At 46.7% G+C, this 21,073-nt stretch overlaps 2 protein-coding genes across 2 annotated transcripts in view; both read left to right on the top strand.

Moving 5' to 3' along the window:
• Nucleotides 1–21,073, top strand: part of LOC309541263 (uncharacterized protein) — a 225,739-nt gene that overhangs the window by 159,061 nt on the left and 45,605 nt on the right. The window contains exons 6-7 of the mRNA XM_082238911.1: nt 1,085–1,228; nt 14,328–14,368. The gene's annotated coding sequence lies outside the window, so the exon portion shown is untranslated. The remainder of the gene's footprint in view (nt 1–1,084; nt 1,229–14,327; nt 14,369–21,073) is intronic.
• The window catches only part of LOC309541252 (uncharacterized protein), a 246,014-nt gene continuing 236,699 nt past the window's right edge, over nt 11,759–21,073 (top strand). Inside the window, exons 1-2 of the mRNA XM_082238889.1 lie at nt 11,759–12,158; nt 16,885–17,057. The gene's annotated coding sequence lies outside the window, so the exon portion shown is untranslated. The remainder of the gene's footprint in view (nt 12,159–16,884; nt 17,058–21,073) is intronic.

Raw genomic sequence — 21,073 nt, 5'->3', positions numbered from 1 at the left:
TCTAACTGTAGCTTCTTGTCCCACATAGAGATTTCTCAGGAGACAGATGAGGTGACCAGGCACTCCCATTTCTTTAAGAACTTGCCATAGTTTGCTGTGGTCAACACAGTCAAAGGCTTTTGCATAGTCAATGAAGCAGAAGTAGATGTCTTTCTGGAACTCTCTAGCTTTCTCCTAAAGGAAGATCCTTTAGGACCAGTGATATGTGGTCTAGGCGGCTGCTCCCAGTTACTAGTCCAGCTGTCACATTCTGAATTAGTTGCTGTTACTGTTTCACCTTCAAAGGTAGCTCCATGTAGAGCGCATTGCAGTAGACCAAGCAGGAGGTAACCAGAGCATTGGCCACCCTAGTGAGACAGTCTGCAGGTTGGTAGGGTCTGCCTGCCCCCTGTCCCCCAGGGACAGTGCTTCTGTCTTGTCAGGATTCAACCTCAATCTGTTAGCCGCCATTTATCCGCAAACCACCAAGGCCACCAACACAGGCCATTCACTATCTTCACTGGTTCCAATTTAAAATATAGGAAGAGCTGGGTATCACCCACATGCCTCTGAACACCCAGCCAAAAACCCCTGGTGATCTCTCCCAGCGGCTTCATATAGATATTAAAAAGCATGGGGAGAGGACAGAGCCCCGAGGCACCCCACAAGTGAGAGCCCAGGGGTCTGAACACTCATCCCCCAACACCACTTTCTGGACATGGCCCAGGAGGAAGGAGGAGAACCACTGCATAGCAGGGTCCCCAGCACCTCTAGAGGGTAAAGAAGGATACAATGGTCAAAGGTCTCCAAAGCCGCTAAGAGATCCAGCAGAACCAGGAAAGAGCATTCCCCTCAGACTCTAGCCCATAGAAATTACACTCTGGATTTCTGTAGATTTTCCTCTATAGCATTTTATTCTCCTGAAGATGACTCAAGAGGAAGCGAAGGAGTGCACCAAAGTATTACGACTAGAGTTTTCCTTCTTGAGGAGCTCCCTTCCCAGGTTGACGAGCCCCATCTGCCTTCACTTTCCTCTGCAAAATGGGCAGAATCTGCCTTCTTGACTGTGGGATTCACTGTTCTTCTCATCCTCTCCATCCACCAGAGCCTGCCTTCACCTCAACAGAATTCCCTAATACACCAAGGATTTGAGTCCCATCAGCTATCCTCACCTGATTTAGCCAGCCAGTTGAAGCCGTTCCTGGGATTGTGGCCCCTATTCCATCCTGACAGCTTCTGGAAGAAACAGGTGAGAGCTGAGTGCAAGCTGGGGACCAATGGTGGATAAATTACCCCATAAGGTGCATGACATTTCCCCCGCCAAAGGTACTACCGCTTCCCTAACACCCCATGACATCGTATGATTATGATCTTTAAGACAGAACAGGAATAAATTCATGTCCCCAGAAATAACACAACTTCAGGCCATTAGTGAATCAATACTATATTTCCAAGGTACTACATATTCCACTAAGTACAGTTTATCATTTTCCCTAGAATATCCTGCTTTTCAGTGTCATTTTAGGATAGTCCTGTGTCAAAAGACGGGCATGAGATCAGACAGCACATCGTTCTTTAAAAAATCAAGCTGCTTTATGAACATTGGTTGAGGATTAGGAAAGGTTGCTGGTGCATTACTATCATTTGACATGGCAATTTCATTTCCTGAAAGTTGGGAACATGGGTAGGAGGTGAGGGAATGTAGGAGACGTTGAAATAGGAGAAGGTGCTAATGGAGCTTGATGTGTTCTCTTTCCCTTTGTTCACTTCCTTGAAATCAAAACAGGATTCCCTTTCTTCCCACTCTGAAGAAGGAGATGGAGAAGACAGTCAAAACTCTAGAGGATTGGGTACCTTTCCCCCCCATTAGGAATAGAAATTAAAATGTGTGAAATGTGGACTATGTTCAATGAATGAGCACACATAGTTCACATCAACGACCTCCAACAGGGGAGAAAACATTTAATGGTATGGAGTGTGGGAAACGTTTCACTGATATTGGAAAACTTAGAACACATCAACAGACTCACACAGGGGAGAAACCATTTAAATGCCTGGAGTGTGAGAAGAGTTTTAGTATTAGTGGAAGCCTTAGAAGTCATCAACGGACTCATACAGGGGAGAAACCATATAAATGTATAGAGTGCGGAAAGAGCTTCAGTCGGAATGGAATCCTTAAATTACACCAGCGGATTCACACAGGGGAGAAACCATATAAATGTATGGAGTGCGGAAAGAGCTTTAGTGATAATGGAAACCTTAGAAGTCATCAACGGACTCACACAGGGGAGAAACCATATAAATGTATAGAGTGCGGAAAGAGCTACAGTCATAATGGACACCTTAGAAGACATCAACGGACTCATACAGGGGAGAAACCATTTAAATGTATACAGTGCGGAAAGGGCTTTAGTGATAATGGAAGCCTTAGAAGTCATCAACGGACTCACACAGGGGAGAAACCATATAAATGTATAGAGTGCGGAAAGAGCTTTAGTGATAATGGACACCTTAGAAGTCATCAACGGACTCACACAGGGGAGAAACCATATAAATGTATAGAGTGCGGAAAGAGCTTCAGTCAGAATGGAGACCTTAGAAGTCATCAACGGACTCACACAGGGGAGAAACCATATAAATGTATAGAGTGCGGAAAGAGCTTCAGTCGGAATGGAATCCTTAAATTACACCAGCGGATTCACACAGGGGAGAAACCATATAAATGTATGGAGTGCGGAAAGAGCTTTAGTGATAATGGAAACCTTAGAAGTCATCAACGGACTCATACAGGGGAGAAACCATATAAGTGTATCGTGTGTGGAAAGAGATTTAGGGACAGAGGATATCTTAGAACACATCAACGGACTCACACAGGGGAGAAACCATATCAATGTATCGAGTGTGGAAAGAGCTTTAGTCATAGTGGAAGCCTTAGACTACATCAACAGACTCACACAGGGGAGAAACCAGATAAATGTATTGAGTGTGGAAAGAGCTTTAGTAACAATGGAAGCCTTAGACTACATCAATGGACTCACACAGGGGAGAAACCATATAAATGTATTGAGTGTGGAAAGAGCTTTAGTAACAGAGGATATCTTAGAACACATCAACGGACTCACACAGGGGAGAAATCATTTAAATGCATGGAGTGTGGAAAGAGCTTCAATCAGAGTGGAGACCTTAGAAACCATCAACGGACTCACACAGGGGAGAAACCATTTAAATGTATCGAGTGTGGAAAGAGCTTCAGTCAGAATGGAAAACTTAGAACACATCAATGGACTCACACAGGGGAGAAACCATTTAAATGTATGGGGTGTGGAAAGAGCTTCAGTCAGAATGGAAATCTTAGAAAACATCAGCAGACACACAGGGGAGAAACCATGTAAATTTATGGATTCTGGAAGGAGCTTCAGTCAGAGTGGAACCCTTGATTTATGTCAACAAACTCACACAAAAGACAAACCATATAAATATCAGGAAAGTAGATAGAGGTTCACTCTTAGTGGAAGTTCAAAATCAACATGAAGAAGTTTAGGAGTTGAAACCCTTCAGACCATCAACAAACTCAGAGAGCATAAGCAGTTTAAATGAAAAGACTGCAAAAAATGCTTTATTTATAATGGAGTATTTAAGGAACAGGGACGCAGGTGGCGTGTGGTAGGAGCTGCAGTCAGAGTGGAACCCTTGATTTATGTCAAGAAACTCACACAAAACACAAACCTTATAAATATCAGGAAAGTAGATAGAGGTTCAGTCCTAGTGGAAGTTCTAAATCAACAGACTCATGGACAGGAAGAACTTTAGGAGTTGAAACTCTACAAACCATCAACAAACTCAAAGAGGAGAAGCAGTTTAAATGAAAAGAGTACAAAAAGTGCTTTATTTACAATGGAGTGTTTAAGGAACATCCAAGGACTCTCACATGGAAGAACCCATTTTGATGTCTGGAGTGCGGGACGTCTTCCTCTCGGAGTCCACTCTTTTCTTCACAGAAATGAACTCAGCAGGAAATCAGTCATTAACACATGTTGTGTATGCGAAGTTCTGGAATTTATGTGTAAAACTGTATAGTAATGAAATATTGAAGGCAGTGTCAAACAATGTGATTATAATCTAAGATGTAAAGTACCTTTTGATAGAGAAGGGGTGAGGGTTTATTTGGGTTTCTGGTGGTCAGTGAGGATTAGGGCCGGGCGATATATTTTTCCATATTGGTTTCTAGACCACATCATGATAACCTTTCAAAAACAATTGATATGGCAACACCCCACAGATCACAGTGTCTGGGATGCTCATTTGCCTGGAAGCAGCCGGCAGAAAGCTTTGCTTCGTGAAGCCCCAGCAGATGCCGAGTTGCTGACTTCCCTCCAAAACCACATGAAGGGAAACACACCTCCATTGCCCTGTGTCCTTCCAGCCTCTTTCCTCCCTTGCTCTCTTCTGCCGGTTTGTGTGCCTGACTTAGATATCCTGTGTGCTGTATTTCTTTATGGCTGAAACTGGATTTGCTCTCAGAAGCAAAGTTTTGTGTATCACTGGGGGCCCAGGGAGAACTGTATGCTTTGAAAACTCAGTAAACTATTACTGAAGAACTCCTACTGCCTCTGTGTGTGTTTTTGAGCTCAGCGTGGGAATTGCTCTACACATGGCCCCTACCCTGCCAATACTTGGCTCATGCCCTGCAGTTGCTGTACTCAAGAATGCAAGATGGGTGCATCTGTGTGTGACTTGCTTTTGCACCAAACTCTCTCACCACCACCACCACATGATCTCTGAATACTGCTTCTTCACTAGAACTTCTCCCTGCCTCCTACATGTTCTGAAGAAAACTTAAAATACTGTAATTTAATGGGAGATTTCCCCCAATCCTTATTGCAAGAGGGGGAAGGAGGGGCTGCAGGTACCACGGAAGTCTCCTGACGGGCCCATCTTCCCTCATGAACCCCATGGGGCAACCCCAGAGTTCCTGCTTATTCTGGGGTTTGGGGAAGATAGTATTGTTTATGTTTTGTTGATGATCTTCTGATGTTTTGGAAGAATCAGGCTTTGTACCAAAGCACCCTAGCTCAGCTGAAAGAGCACTTTGACATGAAGGATCTTGGTGAGGTATCCAACTATCTTTCTCTGCAGGTGGAGAGGGACCAAGCAGGTAATTTTCTGGTACAGCAAACACAGAAAATTGCTGATGTATTAACCAGGTTGAATTTGGTTGATGCAAACCCAGCAGACACACCGATGGTGACAGGTTACCAGGTAGATAGTACTGCTGAAGCGTTTTCTGACACTACGCTGTACAGATGCATTCTAGGCAAGTTGAATTTTATGGCTAGATGCTCAAGACCTGACATATCTGTAAGCACTAACCTGCCTAGCAGACATGCCAACAATCCTACTGTTCAGGATTGGAAAGCTCTGAAGCACATAGCCCGCTATTTGAAAGGGACTATGCACTACAGGCTGAGGTTCACCAGTCAGAAGACTGGAGGTCTTGAAATCTTTGCAGATGCTAGTCTTGGAAGTGACACCACGGATGGTACAAGCACTTCTGGAGTGTGCTACAAGTATAACCACTGTCTGTTTGACTGGCTGTGCAAGAAGCAGACGACAGGAAGCCTAAGTTCCTGTGAAGCAGAACTCAATGCTCTGCTATTTTCACTCATGGATTGTGAATGGTTGATGCAACTGTTTAAGGACATCAGAGTTTCTGTGAAATGTCCTATACAAGTGTATCAAGACAATAGATCCTGTTTGGCTTTGCTGAACTCAGAGAGTTGCAAGCAAAGAACCAAGTACTTGCAGATTAAGTTACATCATGCAAGAGAGTGTATTCAGAAAGGACTCATTCAGGGAGAAATGTAAAGTATTGCACTTGGGCAAAAAAAATGAGAGGCAGAAATACAAGATGGGTGACACCTGGCTTGAGAGCAGTACATGTGAAAAGGATCTAGGAGTCTTGGTTGACCACAAACAGTTGGTTGAGCCAACAGTGTGACGTGGCAGCTAAAAAAGCCAATGCAATTCTGGGCTGCATCAATAGGAGTATAGCATCTAGATCAAGGGAAGTAATAGTGCCATTGTATTCTGTTTTTTTTAATAAATTTTTTATTAACGTTTCAAAAGTTTTTATCACAGCAAAGACAAAACAAAAACAATAACATAAACAAAAAAACAATATAAAAAGAAAAAACCCATATAATTTCAACCCTTAATTTCTTATAACTTACTTTCCCGACTTCCTCATACCTCCCCTTTCTGTATCCCAATTTCTGACTAAATTTTTCAGCAAATCCTTCCCTTACTTTTAACTTGATTTTAATGTTACTTATTTTCTTTAACTTGACCGTTACAGCTAATAACCACATATTTTCTAATCCAACATCATTTTAACATTCATTAATTTTACAATAGGGACGCAGGTGGCGCTGTGGGTTAAAGCCTCAGCACCTAGGACTTGCCGATCGAAAGGTCGGCGGTTCGAATCCCTGTGGCGGGGTGCGCTCCTGTCGTTCGGTCCCAGCGCCTGCCAACCTAGCAGTTCGAAAGCACCTTCGGGTGCAAGTAGATAAATAGGGACCGCTTACTAGCGGGAAGGTAAACGGTGTTCCGTGTGCTGCGCTGGCTCGCCAGAGCAGCGATGTCACGCTGGCCACGTGACCCGGAAGTGTCTGTGGACAGCACTGGCTCCCGGCCTATAGAGTGAGATGAGCGCACAACCCTAGAGTCTGGCAAGACTGGCCCGTACGGGCAGGGGTACCTTTACCTTTACCTTAATTTTACAATATTTCTTTAAATAGTCCTTAAATTTTTTCCAATCTTCTTCCGCTGTTTCTCTTCCCTGGTTTCGGATTCTGCTCGTCATCTCTGCCAGACCCATATAGTCTATCACCTTCATCTGCCATTCTTCCAAGGTGGGTAGATCTTGTGTCTTCCAATACTTTGCGATGAGTATTCTTGCTGCTGTTGTAGCATACATAAAAAATGTTCTGTCCTTCTTTAACACCTCTTGGCCGACAATACCCAAGAGAAAGGCCTCTGGTTTCTTCAGGAACGTATATTTAAATACTTTTTTCAATTTATTATAGATCATTTCCCAGAACGCCTTAATCTTTGGGCACGTCCACCAAAGGTGAAAGAATGTGCCTTCATTTTCTTTACATTTCCAACATTTATTATCAGGCAAATGATAAATTTTTGCAAGCTTGACTGGGGTCATGTACCACCTATAAATCATTTTCATAATATTTTCTCTTAAGGCATTACATGCTGTAAATTTCATCCCGGTGGTCCACAACTTTTCCCAGTCAGCAAACATAATGTTATGACCAATATCCTGTGCCCACTTAATCATTGCAGATTTAACCATTTCATCTTGTATATTCCATTTCAACAGCAAGTTATACATTCTTGACAGGTTCTTAGTACTGGATTCTAACAGTTCAGTCTCCAATTTTGATTTTTCCACCTGGAAGCCAATTTTCCTGTCCATCTTAAAAACCTCCATTATTTGATAGTAATGAAGCCAATCTCTCACTTTTCCTTTTAATTTCTCAAAACTTTGCAATTTCAATCTGTCCCCTTCTTGTTCCAAAATTTCCCAATATCTCGGCCATTTAGCCTCCATATTAAGTTTTTTAACAGCTTTTGCCTCCATTGGTGACAACCACCTTGGAGTTTTACTTTCCGACAAGTCTTTGTATCTAATCCAGACATTATATAGTGCTTTCCTGACAATATGGTTTTTAAAACCCTTATGAGCTTTGGCCTTGTCGTACCACAGATATGCATGCCACCCAAAAATATTGTTAAAACCTTCTAAATCCAAAATGTCAGTGTTCTCAAGAAGTAGCCAGTCTTTCAACCAGCAGAAAGCTGCTGATTCATAGTAAAGATTAAGGTCTGGCAGGGCAAATCCGCCCCTTTCCTTTGTATCAGTTAATATCTTAAATTTTATTCTGGGCTTCTTGCCCTGCCAGACAAATTTAGAAATATCTTTCTGCCACTTCTTGAAACAATACATCTTGTCCAATATTTGCAATGTTTGAAACAAAAACAACATTCTAGGCAATACATTCATCTTTATAACCGCAATTCGACCCAACAAGGAAAGCATCATATTTGACCAAATTTCTAGATCTTTTTTCACTTCTGTCCAAGATTTCTCATAGTTGTCTTTAAATAAGTTCAAATTTTTGCTGTCATATTTATCCCCAAATATTTCACTTTCTTAACCACAGTTAACCCTGTCTCATTCTGAAACCTTTCTTTTTCAAATGATGTTAAATTTTTCTCCAATACCTTCATTTTAGACTTATTCAATTTAAATCCTGCTACTTGACCAAACTCTTGAATTAGTTCCAAAACCCTTTTTGTACTAGATTCAGGCTCTTGTAAAGTAAGTACCAAATCATCTACAAATGCTGTCAGTTTGTACTGTTTGGCTCCGACCTGCACTCCTTTAACCAACTGGTCCCTTCTAATCATGTTCAGCAAAACCTCCAGGACTGATATAAAAAGTAGTGGAGAGATTGGGCATCCCTGAGGTGTCCCTTTTTCTATCTTAAATTCTTTCGTAACCACATTATTTACAATAAGTTTTGCTTCTTGTTCAGAGTATATCGCACCTATACCGTTTTCTAACCCTTGGCCTACCCCCATCCCCCGGAGATTCTTCATCATAAAACTCCAAGAAATATTGTCAAAGGCTTTCTCAGCATCCAGAAATATCAAAACTGCTTTAGTGTTTATGTTCACTTCCAGCTTTTCCAAAATATCAACTATATTCCTTACATTATCTGATAAATGTCTTCTTGGGAGAAAGCCTGCTTGGTCTCTGTGAATCTCCTCCATCAAAACTATTTTCAGCCTTTTTGCTAAAATGTCAGCAAAAAAATTGTAATCCACATTTAATAACGAAATAGGGCGGTAGTTTTTAAGTTGAGTCTTTTCCGTCTCTGTCTTCGGTATAAGTGTGATGTAGGCCTCTTTCCGCGTAGTGCCACTGTATTCTGCTCTGGTCAGACCACACCTGGAGTACTGTGTCCAGTTCTGGGCACCACAGTTCAAGAAGGACACTGACAAACTGGAACGTGTCCAGAGGAGGGCAACCAAAATGGTCAAAGGCCTGGAAACGATGCCTTATGAGGAACGGCTAAGGGAGCTGGGCATGTTTAGCCTGGAGAAGAGGAGGTTAAGGGGTGATATGATAGCCATGTTCAAATATATAAAAGGATGTCACATAGAGGAGGGAGAAAGGTTGTTTTCTGCTGCTCCAGAGAAGCGGACACGGAGCAATGGATCCAAACTACAAGAAAGAAGATTCCACCTAAACATTAGGAAGAACTTCCTGACAGTAAGAGCTGTTTGACAGTGGAATTTGCTGCCAAGGAGTGTGGTGGAGTCTCCTACTTTGGAGGTCTTTAAGCAGAGGCTTGACAACAGAGAACAACGTAAGGTTTACGTACAGAGGTTGCAATTGGGTTGAACCACAGGTACTAAAGGTTACACGGAAAGGGGGAGGATGTTAGGATATTTCCGTTCCACCTTAAAAGGGAGCAGGCTTTGTGAGTCACAGAGTCTGCGTATTTCCTGTTCACAGGATGTTTCTGTTTTGATAGAGCTGTTCTCTCTCTATGCCTGAACACGCAAGCAGGCAGTCATGTTTTTTCCTTTGTTCTGACCAACGCTGAATAAACTTCTAAATAATGCTCTCCTGCATGCATCTTTCGCTGTGCGGATTTCTGCTGATAGAGCGTGCATCAGCTCTGGAATGTGGCAAGCTATTTTCTGGAGCTCGTGTCGCTAATTGCTGATACTGTATCTACGGGAGATCCATGGATCGTCCGGAGGCGACGTGGGGGCCATGATGGGCTTTTTCTCCCTGGCAGTATCCTAACAGTTATATCTTTAAAGTTTAATATTACAAATATTATGCCTGAATGTATCCTTTCAACTTGACAGCTCAGGGAAGTTACCTAGCTTTAAAAATAATATCAAATCATCTCCTTTCCCAGTTTCCTCCATTCCAAAGCTATTTTCCCCTTGCAAAAGGACTCCAGGACGTTCCCAGAGGTGACAATTGCTGGGCTCATTGTTAGCCAAAGGAAGCCAAATCTCATCACCTGACTCGCCTCAGGCTCCAGACATGCAAAGGAACTTCTATTGTACTTTTGGGTGGTGGTACTTAAGAAGAAGAAAAAGAAGAAGAGTTTGGACTTGATATCCCGCCTTTCACTCCCTTCAGGAGTCTCCAAGCGGCTAACATTCTCCTTTCCCTTCCTCCCCCACAACAAACACTCTGTGGGGTGAGTGGGGCTGAGAGACTTCAAAGAAGTGTGACTGGCCCAAGATCACCCAGCAGCTGCATGTGGAGGAGTGGGGAAGCGAACCCGGTTCCCCAGATTACGAGACTACCGCTCTTAACCACTACACCACACTGGTTCTCTATATCCTAGACATATTTGTCTATGCTAGTCTTATACCTGAGTCTTGCCCTGCCATGTCTGCTTATGCTAATCTTGTACCAAGGACTTGTCTGGACATGTTTGCCAAGGTTAACCCCTCCCCTTTTGTGACATGTCAGTGATGTAGCAATGATGCTGTACGAACTGTATTCTGGGATATGGTGGGAAAGTTTTAAAAGTCTTTGTCACCCCATCCTCGGGGTTCAAGTTTGCTCTTTGAACCTATTGCTCAATAAACTTTGGTCTACAGCTATTTGCTCCGGTTGGCTGGACTCCTTCCTTTATTCCGCAGGGACCCGCAGGCTCTGCCCGACCAGCTGGGGGACTGAGCAGCCGCACACCTAGATGTTTCCCCTAACAGTTAGGTCCAGGTCCCTGTTCGCAGGGAGTTCCCAGTCGTTTGGGGTTCATCGCTCCACCGTATTTGCATTCGAATTTGCCAAAATTGTTCGCCATGCCTTGTAAAGGAGCCCATTCCTCCTGTGAGTGTGGGGAACCCCGCCCCCATTATGAGCTCCTGCTTAAGTTGTTACACAAGGGGGACTCCCTGCCCTTCCAACATGTTGCAGGAGCCTTCAAGGAAAACACAAAGTGAGAAATCTCCTGTTTCCTCACAGCCTCAGCCCCCTTGGCCAAGATAGAGACAATAAAATACAAGGACATACACAGAGCTGGGAGTCTGTTGTTGCATGGGGGTGGGGTCCCCACACTCACTCTCTCACACACAGAGACACAGACTCACACACACAGCTGGCCTTCCAGCCCCAGCTCCCTTGGCTGAGCTGGAAACACAATTCTCAATGCAAAGCACACAAAAAGAGATAGAGACAATAAAATACATAGACATACCCAGAGATGGGAGCCCATTGTTGCCTGGGGGTGGGGGTGGGGGTGGTTTCTGTTACAAGAATTTTAAGGTCTTAGATATATAATAAATGTTCATAAATGTACCAAGCAAACACGTACATAAATATATAAACCACATGTCCGAAGAAGCACAGGAAGACAGTCCTGAAATCCTTTTGACTCCCCAGCTGACCAAATGTTTCTCTGCAAGGAAGGAGGAGGTGAAAAAACCTATCTGAGGATGTACAAATTCCAACGCACTTTAGTTCTGGGCTGCTTCACTCCCTGCATGAATTTTACCTGGGTGTGGGGGGGGGGGCGTGTGTGCAAAAGCCAAAGCCCCATTTTCCCCCTTAACACAGGAGTCACAGAGTCCAAGCTGCTGCTCAATGTGCACCAGTACCTAAAACACGGGCAGATCTAATCTCGTGGCATGGGGTGGATTTTGCAATGTAAACATTTTGGGGTGGGAGACCCCACTTTGCAAGTGGGTTGCCGGGATCCGCCCCTCTCCCGCTCTCCTGATCCCCAGAAGGAAGAAGGGAGGGGGGAAACCTTCCTCTCCTTCCCCCACTCAATTCCTTCCCTCCCGGCACATCCTTCTCTCACCCCGCCCCCATACATTGCACCTCCTCCTCCTCGCCATCCGACATCTGTTCCGGGAATGGGAAGGGGGGAAGAGCCCCTTCCCAAACTGCCTGCTTATCCCACAAGTGGAGCTTCTGCGCCGGATTGCTGCTCTGTGCCGTAGTTCTAGGGGCGCATGCTCTCGGAAAGGGGAGAAGGGGCGGCAAGGGACCCCCCCCCCAAAAAAAAAACATTAATGTTGCAGGAAAGGAAAGGAGAATCACGAGCGAGGACAAAGAGGTAAAGGGGTCTCAGGGGGAGGTGACAGAAGGATCCAGAGACCCCCTCAAGCTCCCCAAAGCGCCTGTTGTGGATCTGGATCCCTGCACGCATGCTGCGAAGGGGGTTTTCCTTGGACCCTTAGGAAGCCCACCCAGGGGATCCCAACGAAGCCCCCTCGCCCCATTTCCCCGCACAGGCATCCCTGGGACTGTTAACGGAAAAATCCGAGGGCTCCCTTGGACAAAAACAAAGACACCAACCAGGATAACTTGGAGCAAAACAGCAGCCTGTAGGCTTGGCCTTTATTGATCTGTTGCAACAGGGTGCTCCCCTCACTTGCAGGAGAGAGGAAGGACTCTGAAAAATGGTGTGCAAGGCCTTATAAAAACTTTTGAAATTGCCACCCTGTAGATCAGGTAACCTGAGTGTCCTGTCACCTGGCTGGTTCCCCCTTTCCCCCTCCCCATGATTACTTTCCAGGTGACAGAGGGGAATCTGCAGTTTCCTGCCCCCAGAGGGAAGATCTGATCATTGTCCTTTGTTCCAGTCCATGCTGAATCCACTCCCATATGCAAGTTCTTTGTGATCTTGATGGTCTTCTGTATAGGACCATCAGGGTCGGCATAGCAACTGGGCAGGGCTCCTGTGGATGTGCTGGGATGCTCAAGGGATTATGGCTGGCCTGTATCAAACCTTCCCCATTTTGTAGTCCTTCCTTCATGGAGTAAAATAAAAGTGGAACAGTGCAAATCCGATGTATGGTTGATTTTCTATGAATTTATAACAGAAGCGCAGCGTATGTAGTGTATGAGTGTGAGTGTGTGTGAAGTTTGTACAAACTGAATGATTGGGGGGGGGGTCCTGCTACAGTTCCCCCGTTCGGAAATAAGATTGCAAAGGTGGCTACTTTGCAATCCTTTTCTCCGCACAATTTAAGGTGGTAAATATTAACCTGCTATTCTCCGTCCCAGATGCGTGTGTCCATGTGAACCTGAAAGGGACTTGGATGTCATGCTTCTTAAGGATATTTGCATAGAAATATAACAGTGTAACACTGCACATAGTTAGACATAGGATATCACGTAAAATTAATATTTTGTTGCTCAGTTACTTGTGGTATTCTAGCACCTTGGAAGAAATATTTTCTCAATAGTGGCCTATGCTTTTCATTTAGCAGGAAGGTCCACCAATAACTGAAAAATGCAGTTTGCTACAGGACTCTGTGGGTTCCATGTGGAGAGAGGTGGGCATTAAAGGGTTAAGGGGTGTGAGGGACGCCTGGATAGACCCCTCTGTGCTTCCTCTGCTCGTCTTGGGGGTGGGGTCCTCCGGATGGAGAGATGGGGGGGCGCAGGGCGAGGGGTGATCCGCGCCAAGGGGGGCCTCTGGGTGCAGGGGAGACTCTGCGAGAGATGGATGGAGTCAATGAAGTGGGGAGGGGGAGCATCCCTGGGGCAGGGAAGGGCAGCAATGGGCGGGGGGAGAGATAGGTAGACCAGTCTTTGGGGAGACGTCTCCGTGATGGGGCCCGCGGGGATTCTCTGGAGGGGCCGCCTTGGCTTCTCCCTCCCACCCAGGAATCGGCCACCCCTTCAAGGCAGCCAGAGGGATCTCTAGAAAGTGGGGGTCCCATCCCCCCCACCCCTTCCTTCCTGCAACCTCTATCATCTTCCCACCCCATCAGCCCCTGCCCTGTCCAGACTGTTGCAGGAATCTATGTATAGGTTGGGGGTGGTTGCCCCTCCAGCAGATATCATGCACATGCAGCCCACCACCAAAATCAGCACCATCACTTTTGGGACTTGTCCCCACAAAGCACTTCCATCACAGTTTCTTCCTATCTATTCAAAGGACCTCTGCTGCACAATACCAAATGTATGAATTCACTGATAAATGTCTTTATGTACTGACTCACTGGGAGAACTTCAGAAATTCATATAGACATGTGAGCTCAGCTCCTCAGCAGCCCCTCTGCCTGAGGGATAATCCCTGGCAGCCTGATACCTGAGTGCCAGACAGGTAGCCATTCCAGAAAGAAACAACCCAGATGAAGACAAAAGGGTGTGATTAGCTTGGCTGGGAAACAGGTCAGGGAGGACAATGGATGGCCGGCTGGGGGTGGGGCAAAGGCCAAAGAGAAGAGGCCGACCCCTTTGTCCAAGCCCCTTTTGGTTTTCTTCCTTGCAGGATCAGGATCCTCAGGAGCGTGTCCTGGAGGCCGGATTAAGGTAAGTTCTGGCCTGATTGGAAGGGGCATGGCCCCTCCACCAGGCTAGGCTGCAATTTTGTGGCTTTTCTTTCTGGGCGGGCACCCAGATAGGCCGGGGGGGGGAACCTTTTTGTTTTGCGGTGGCGGGGGGGGGGCATAGCCATCCACCACCCTCTAGCTGTAGGCCGCATGCCGGCCATTTCCCTTCTTGGGGGGGGGGAATAAGTCAGGCCACATGGCGGTCATGTTTGTTTGCACTTCCTCCCCCCTTGTTCCACCCTGGCTACTGACGCACTTCTGCTCCTAGAAGGGAAATGTAAATATCTCTTTTCTTTCACCTGATAGATGTTTGGTGGAGGGCAAGGGGAACCATGGGGCAGGGTCCAGGATGCTCAGATTACAACCACCAGACCTCCCCTTTCATAATGTATTTTGGGGACTGTAACATTGGGATTAGCAGCTAATAAAATTTTGGGTTCTCTTTTGTACGGGGCTTCCATCTTGTTTCACCTGGTGGCAGGCGGGAGTCCTGTCGCGACCGTCTTCAATAAATACCAAGCCTACTGGCTGCTGTTTTGCTCTGGTATTCCCTGCTGGTGTCCTTGTTTTTTCTCCAGGGGGGCCCTCAGATTTCTCCATTAGCAAGACGCACCTTCCTTCCTGCAAGCTTCACCCGCTTCCCACCCCATAAGCCCCTGCCCTGCCCAGATAATAATAATAATAATAATAATAATAATAATAATAATAATAATAAATTTATATAACACCATTCCCCGGGCGAAGCCGGGCTCATGATCAATTAATTAAAATGCATTCTAAAAGCAACTCATTCTAATATAAAATCAAAATCAAATTAATGGCAGATACAGCAATTCTGCCCGGTCCAACCATTGTTCCCCCTGGAGAGGAGAGGAAATCCTGAGAGGAAGAGAGGAGGGGGGAGGCCTTCTCAGAAGCGGCTCTTTGTTTCCGCAATCCCACCCAGGAAGCAGCCAGAAACCTTTCCCTCTCTCTCAGGCTTCCATCTTTAAGTGTCTCTTCTCTGCATGGTTCATTGAGGATGCAGAAGATGTACACCTGTTGTCAGGAACAGGGGTGCCGAGTCCATGGAATGGCTCTCAGGATTGATATAGAAGTTGCATCTCACTTTTTGTAGGCAGTGTCAGACTGACAGACAAGCTGAGATACAATCCATCAAAATTCAATGACAGCGGCTGTGTGAATCCTCGCCATCCGGCTCCTGCTTCGGGAAAGTGGGGGGGTGAGCCCCCCTCCCAACCTGCCTGCTTCTCCCGCAAGTGGAGCTTCTGCGCCGGATTGCTGCTCTGCGCCGTAGCTCTAGGGGGGCGCGCTTTCGGAAAGGGGAGGAGGGGCGGCAGGTAAATCCCCCCCACCCACGTGGATGTTGCAGGAAAGGAAAGGAGAAGCGGGAGCGAGGACAAGAGGTAAAGGGGTCGCGGGGGGAAGGGGAGAGAAGGATCCAGAGACCCCGCCAGCTCCCCAAAGCGCCTTTCATGGATCTGGATCCCTGCACGAGTACAGCGAAGGAGGTTTTCCTTGGACCCTTAGGAAGCCCACCCAGGGGATCCCACGAAGCCCCCTCGCCCCATTTCCCCGCGCAGGCATCCCTGGGGCGCTGTGGGTTCTGCGCGGAAATTGGTGGGCCATGAAAGGGTTAACAGGAGTGAGGGACGCCTGGATAGAGACCCCCCTGTCCTCCCCTGCTCGTTTTGGGTGGGGGCCCTCCAGAGGTAGAGATGGGGGCGCAGGGCTTGGGGTAAGCCGCGCCAAGGGGGGCATCTGGGTTCAGTGGAGACTCTGGGACAGAGGGAGGGAACCAAGGAAGTGGGGAGGGGGAGCATCCCTGGGGCAGGGAAGGGCAGAATTGGGGGGGGGTAGCTAGGAAGACCAGTCTTTGGGGACACATCTCCATCGTGGCGCCCGCGGGGATTCTCTGGAGGGGCCGCCTTGGCTTCTCTCTCCCACCCAGGAATCGGCCACCCCTTCAAGGCAGCCAGAGGGATCCCTGGAAAGTGGGGGGTCGTGTCCCCCCACCCCTTCCTTCCTGCAACCTCTATCCTCTTCCCACCCCATAAGCCCCTGCCCTGTCCAGACTGTTGCAGGAATCTGTATAGGTTGGGGGTGTTTGCCCCTCCAGCAGATATCATGCACATGCAGCCCACCACCAAAATCAGCACCATCACTTTTGTGATTTGTCCCCACAAAACACTTCATCACAGTTTCTTCCTATCTATTCAAAGGACCTCTGCTGCACAATACCAAATGTATGAATTCACTCCGCCAGGCTAGGCTGCAATTTTGTGGCTTTTCTTTCTGGGCGGGCGCCCAGATGGGCCGGGGGGGGGAACCTTTTTGTTTTGCAGTGGCCGGGGGGCATAGCCATCCACCACCCTCTAGCTGTAGGCCGCATGCCGGACATTTCCCTTCTTGGGGGGGGGAGGAATAAGTCAGGCCACATGGCGGTCATGTTTGTTTGCATCTCAAAGGCATTTTTGTTCCTCTAACTTTTTGTAGGCAGTGTCAGACTGACAGACAAGCTGAGATACAATCCATCAAAATTCAATGACAGCGGCTGCGTGAATCTTCCCAGTCCAAGGACCCATTTTCATGATAGACAGCCCCCGTGGCTGGAGGCTCAACACCCAGGGTGTGCCTATACAGGCCAAAGACTGCCAGCATTAGCACAGGTGAGGTGTGTGACCCCCCCTCCAATCGACAGGCTGTGTGTAAATGAGAGTTTGTGGGTGGGATTATCGTTTACAGCAACTCTGTTGCTCCCACAAGGGAGCACCTAGGGGTCAGAACACTCCTCTCCCAAGACCACTTTCTGAACAAGGCCCAGGAGGAAGGAGGGGAACCACTGCAGAGCAGGGCCCCCAGCTCCCCTAGAGGGTCCAGAAGGATACCATGGTCGATGGTCTCCAAAGCCGCTTAGAGATCCAGCAGAACCAGGAAACAGTTTTCCCCTCGGACTCTAGCACATCGGAGATCATCATCCAGTGCAACCAGTGCTGTTTTAGTCCCATGATGAGGCCTGAATCCCAATTGGAAGGATAATGGTGGAAGAAGCTTTCCTGCTGTTGCAGGTAACCCCCTCCCCAGTCATTCAGTTTGTACTTACACGACACACACAACATACACGATGTTTTTCTTATAAATTCATAGTAAATCAACTGTACATCAGATTTACCGTATTTCCCCCTCTATAACACGCAGATTTTTTCTCCTAAAAAGTAAGTGGAAATGTCCATGCGTGTTATTGAGCGAATGTGTGGTCCCTGGAGCCGACTGGCCCGAGTGCATCACACATGTTCTTCGAGGGTCGTCTTCATTGCGGTCAGCAGAAGCCAGGGAAGTGCTTGCTAGGAGGTTTGGCCACTCTGCAGCGCGACTGTGTGTTTGCTAGTGTGTGTGCTTTGTGAGTGTGTGGTTGCCTGTGTTTGTTCACTAGTGTGGGTGCTTGGAGGGAGTGAGAGAGTGACGGACTGCTGCATCTTCTCCTGCAATTTGCCTTTTAAAAAATTGGAAGCAGCGGGGCAGTAAAAACTCCTCCCCTCCAGGCAAGCAGAGGGGAAAGCAGAGCATCCTTCCTTCTAATTCCTCTCCGTGCTGTGCTCTGGTGCTGCTGCTGCGTCTAGGGACTAGCAGGCAACATGCAGGTGGGGGGGGGGAGAGAAAGAGCGAGCTGGCTGGCTTGGGTGGGTGGGTGGGTGGGGGAACTTTTGCCTTCCTTTCCTCCCTCCGGTAAAACCCCTCTCCTGCATTCTTAGCCAGCTGTTTCTCTGCACACCCCTCTCGGTGCTCCTTGCCCCTTCTATGTTTTTCCTTCCCTCCCCACTTAAAACATGGTTACAAAGCACGGATCCTCAGGATCTTTGCATTGGGTCACCCCAAATTCACCATCAGATCACATAGCAATGAACTGATGCAAAAACAGGGCTGCAATGGTGCAAAAAAGTGGTTACAAAGCACGGATCCACATGGATCCTCAGGATCTTTGCATTGGGTCACCCCAAATTCACCATCAGATCACATAGCATATCCATGGCTACAGCCTGCACCAAAAAAAATCACGCACCCACTGTTGCCTGGGGCTGCAATGGTACAAAAACGTGGTTACAAAGCATGGATCCTCAGGATCTTTGCGTTGGGTCACCCCAAATTCACCATCAGATCACATAGCATATCCATGGCTACAGCCGCACCAAAAAAATCTCGCACCCACTGTTGTCTGGGGCTGCAATGGTGCAAAAACTTGGTTACAAAGCACAGATCCACATGGATTAACAGGATTTTTGCATTGGGCTAACCCAAACTCTCTGTCAAATCACATATCTGTGGCCACAGCATGAAGCACAAAAATGATACATCCACTGTTTCATTCAGATATTTTGTTTCTTGTTTTCCTCCTCTAAAAACTATGTGCGTGTTATGGTCAGGTGCGTGTTATCGAGCGAAAAATACAGTACACCGGTCCACTTTTATTTTGCTCCATGAAGAAAGGACTATCAAAGGGGATAGGTTTAATACAGGGTGGCCATAATCCCTTGAGCATACCAGCATATCCACAGGAGCCCTGCCCAGTTGCTATGCCAACCCTGATGGTCCCAGACAGAAGACCATCAAGGTAACAAAGAACTTGCATATAGGAGTGGATTCAGCACGGACTGGAGCAAAGGACAATGATCAGCTCTTCCCTCTGGGGGCAGGAAACTGCAAACTCCCCTTTGTCACATGGAAAGTACTCCTGGGGAGGGGGAAAGGGGGGAACTGGCCAGGTGGCAGGACACTCAGGTTACCACCACAACTCCTCCCTCAACCCCTCCTTTTTGTGATGTATAAGTGATGTAGTTTTAGGGGTGTAGTTTGAGGGGTGTAGTTTGAGGAATTAGTAACTAATAAAAGTTGGGGTCTTCTTTTGTTGTGGGCTTCCATCTTGTTTCACCTGGTGACAGGTGGGAGTCCTGTCGCGACAGTTTTCAGTAACGACCAAGCCTACAGGCTGCTGTTTTGCTCTGGTATCCCTGGCTGCTCTCCTTGTTTTTTGTCCAAGGGAGCCCTCAGATTTCTTCATTAACACTGGTCCTGCACCCCCAAAAGCTCCAGGCACAAGACTTTCATTAACATTGAAGGGGCCATCGGATACTTGGTGATCTTTTCTTCAAAAGACAAATATTCTGAATAATTTTTAATTGATGTATGATATAAACAGCACTTCTGTTTTACATATTCCACATTGGAGAGATTTTGATACACAGGTCTGAGTTCATCGCTCCCCCCGAAACTGATGTGTTAGTAGTACTGCCAGCCTGAACAGTGTGTTTGGGGGTCCTGGGCTGCCTAGACAACAAGACGCCCTTCTCAGCCTGGCTTATATGGTCCCAAGGAAAGCAGAGCAGTACGTTAGGCACCAGCTTGGCTGTAGGAGTTGAATGAAGAAGATGTGCAGGATACCATCCAACTGTCTTAGAGAGTCCACTCTGGATTTGTGTAATTTCTCCTCCATAGCCTTTTCTTCTCCTGAAGATAACTCACGAGGAAGCGAAGGAGTGCACCAAAGTATTACGACCAAAGTTTTCCTTCTCGATGGGCTTTCTTCCCTGGTTGACGAGCCCCATCTGCAGAATGGGCAGAATCTGCCTTCTTGGCTGTGGGATTCACTGTTGTTCTCATCCTCTCCATCCACCAGGGCCTTTCTTCACCTGCAGCAGAATTCCCCAACCCACCAAGAATTTGAGACCCATCAGATATCCTCACCTGGTTTAGCTGGTCGGTTGAAGCTGTTCCTGGGATTGTGGCCCGTATTGCATCCTGAAAGCTTCTGGAAGCCAGAGGTGAGAGCTGAGTGCAGGGTGGGGACCAATGGTGGAGAAATTACCCCATAAGGTGCATGACATTTCCCCCACCAAAGGTACTACCGCTCCCCTAACACCCCATGACATCGTATGATTATGATCTTTAAGACAGAACAGGAATAAATTCATGTCCCCTTCAAGCCATTAATGAATCAATACTACATTTTCAAGATACTACACATTCCACTAAGTACAGTTTATCTATTTGCCTTGAATATCCTGCTTTTTGGTGTCGTTTTAGGATAGTCCTGCATCAGAAGACAGGCACAAGATCAGACAGCACATCTTTCTTTAAAAAATAAAGCTGCTTTATTAACATTGATTGAAGATTTTGAAAGTTGCTCATAAATTACTATCATTTGACATTGCAACTTCACTTGGGAACATGGGTAGGAGGTGAGGGAATGTAGGAGATGTTGAAATAGGAGAAGGTGCAAATGGAGCTTGATGTGTTCTCTTTCCCTTTGTTCTCTTCCTTGAAACCAAAATAGGATTCCCTTTCCTCCCACTCTGAAGAAGGAGATGGAGAAGACAGTCAGAACTCCAGGGGATGGGGCACAATTCCTCCCCATTAGGGATAGAAATTAAAATGTGTGAAATGCGGAATATGCATCATTGAATGAGCACACATAGTGCATATCAACGACCTCCAGCAGGGGAGAAACCGTTTAAAGGTATGGAGTGTGGGAAACGTTTCACTGATAGTGGAAAACTTAGAACTAATCAGCGGACTCACATGGGCAGGAAAGGACTCCAATGCAGGGAGTGTGGGAAGAACTTCAGTCAACATGGGCACTTAAGTTTACATCAACGGATTCACACGGGGGAGAAAACTTTTAAATGTCTGG

Source organism: Podarcis vaucheri (assembly GCF_965113315.1).
Source record: "Podarcis vaucheri genome assembly, chromosome: 10".
Taxonomy (NCBI): domain Eukaryota; kingdom Metazoa; phylum Chordata; class Lepidosauria; order Squamata; family Lacertidae; genus Podarcis; species Podarcis vaucheri.
This window is presented reverse-complemented; position numbering and strand designations above follow the sequence as displayed.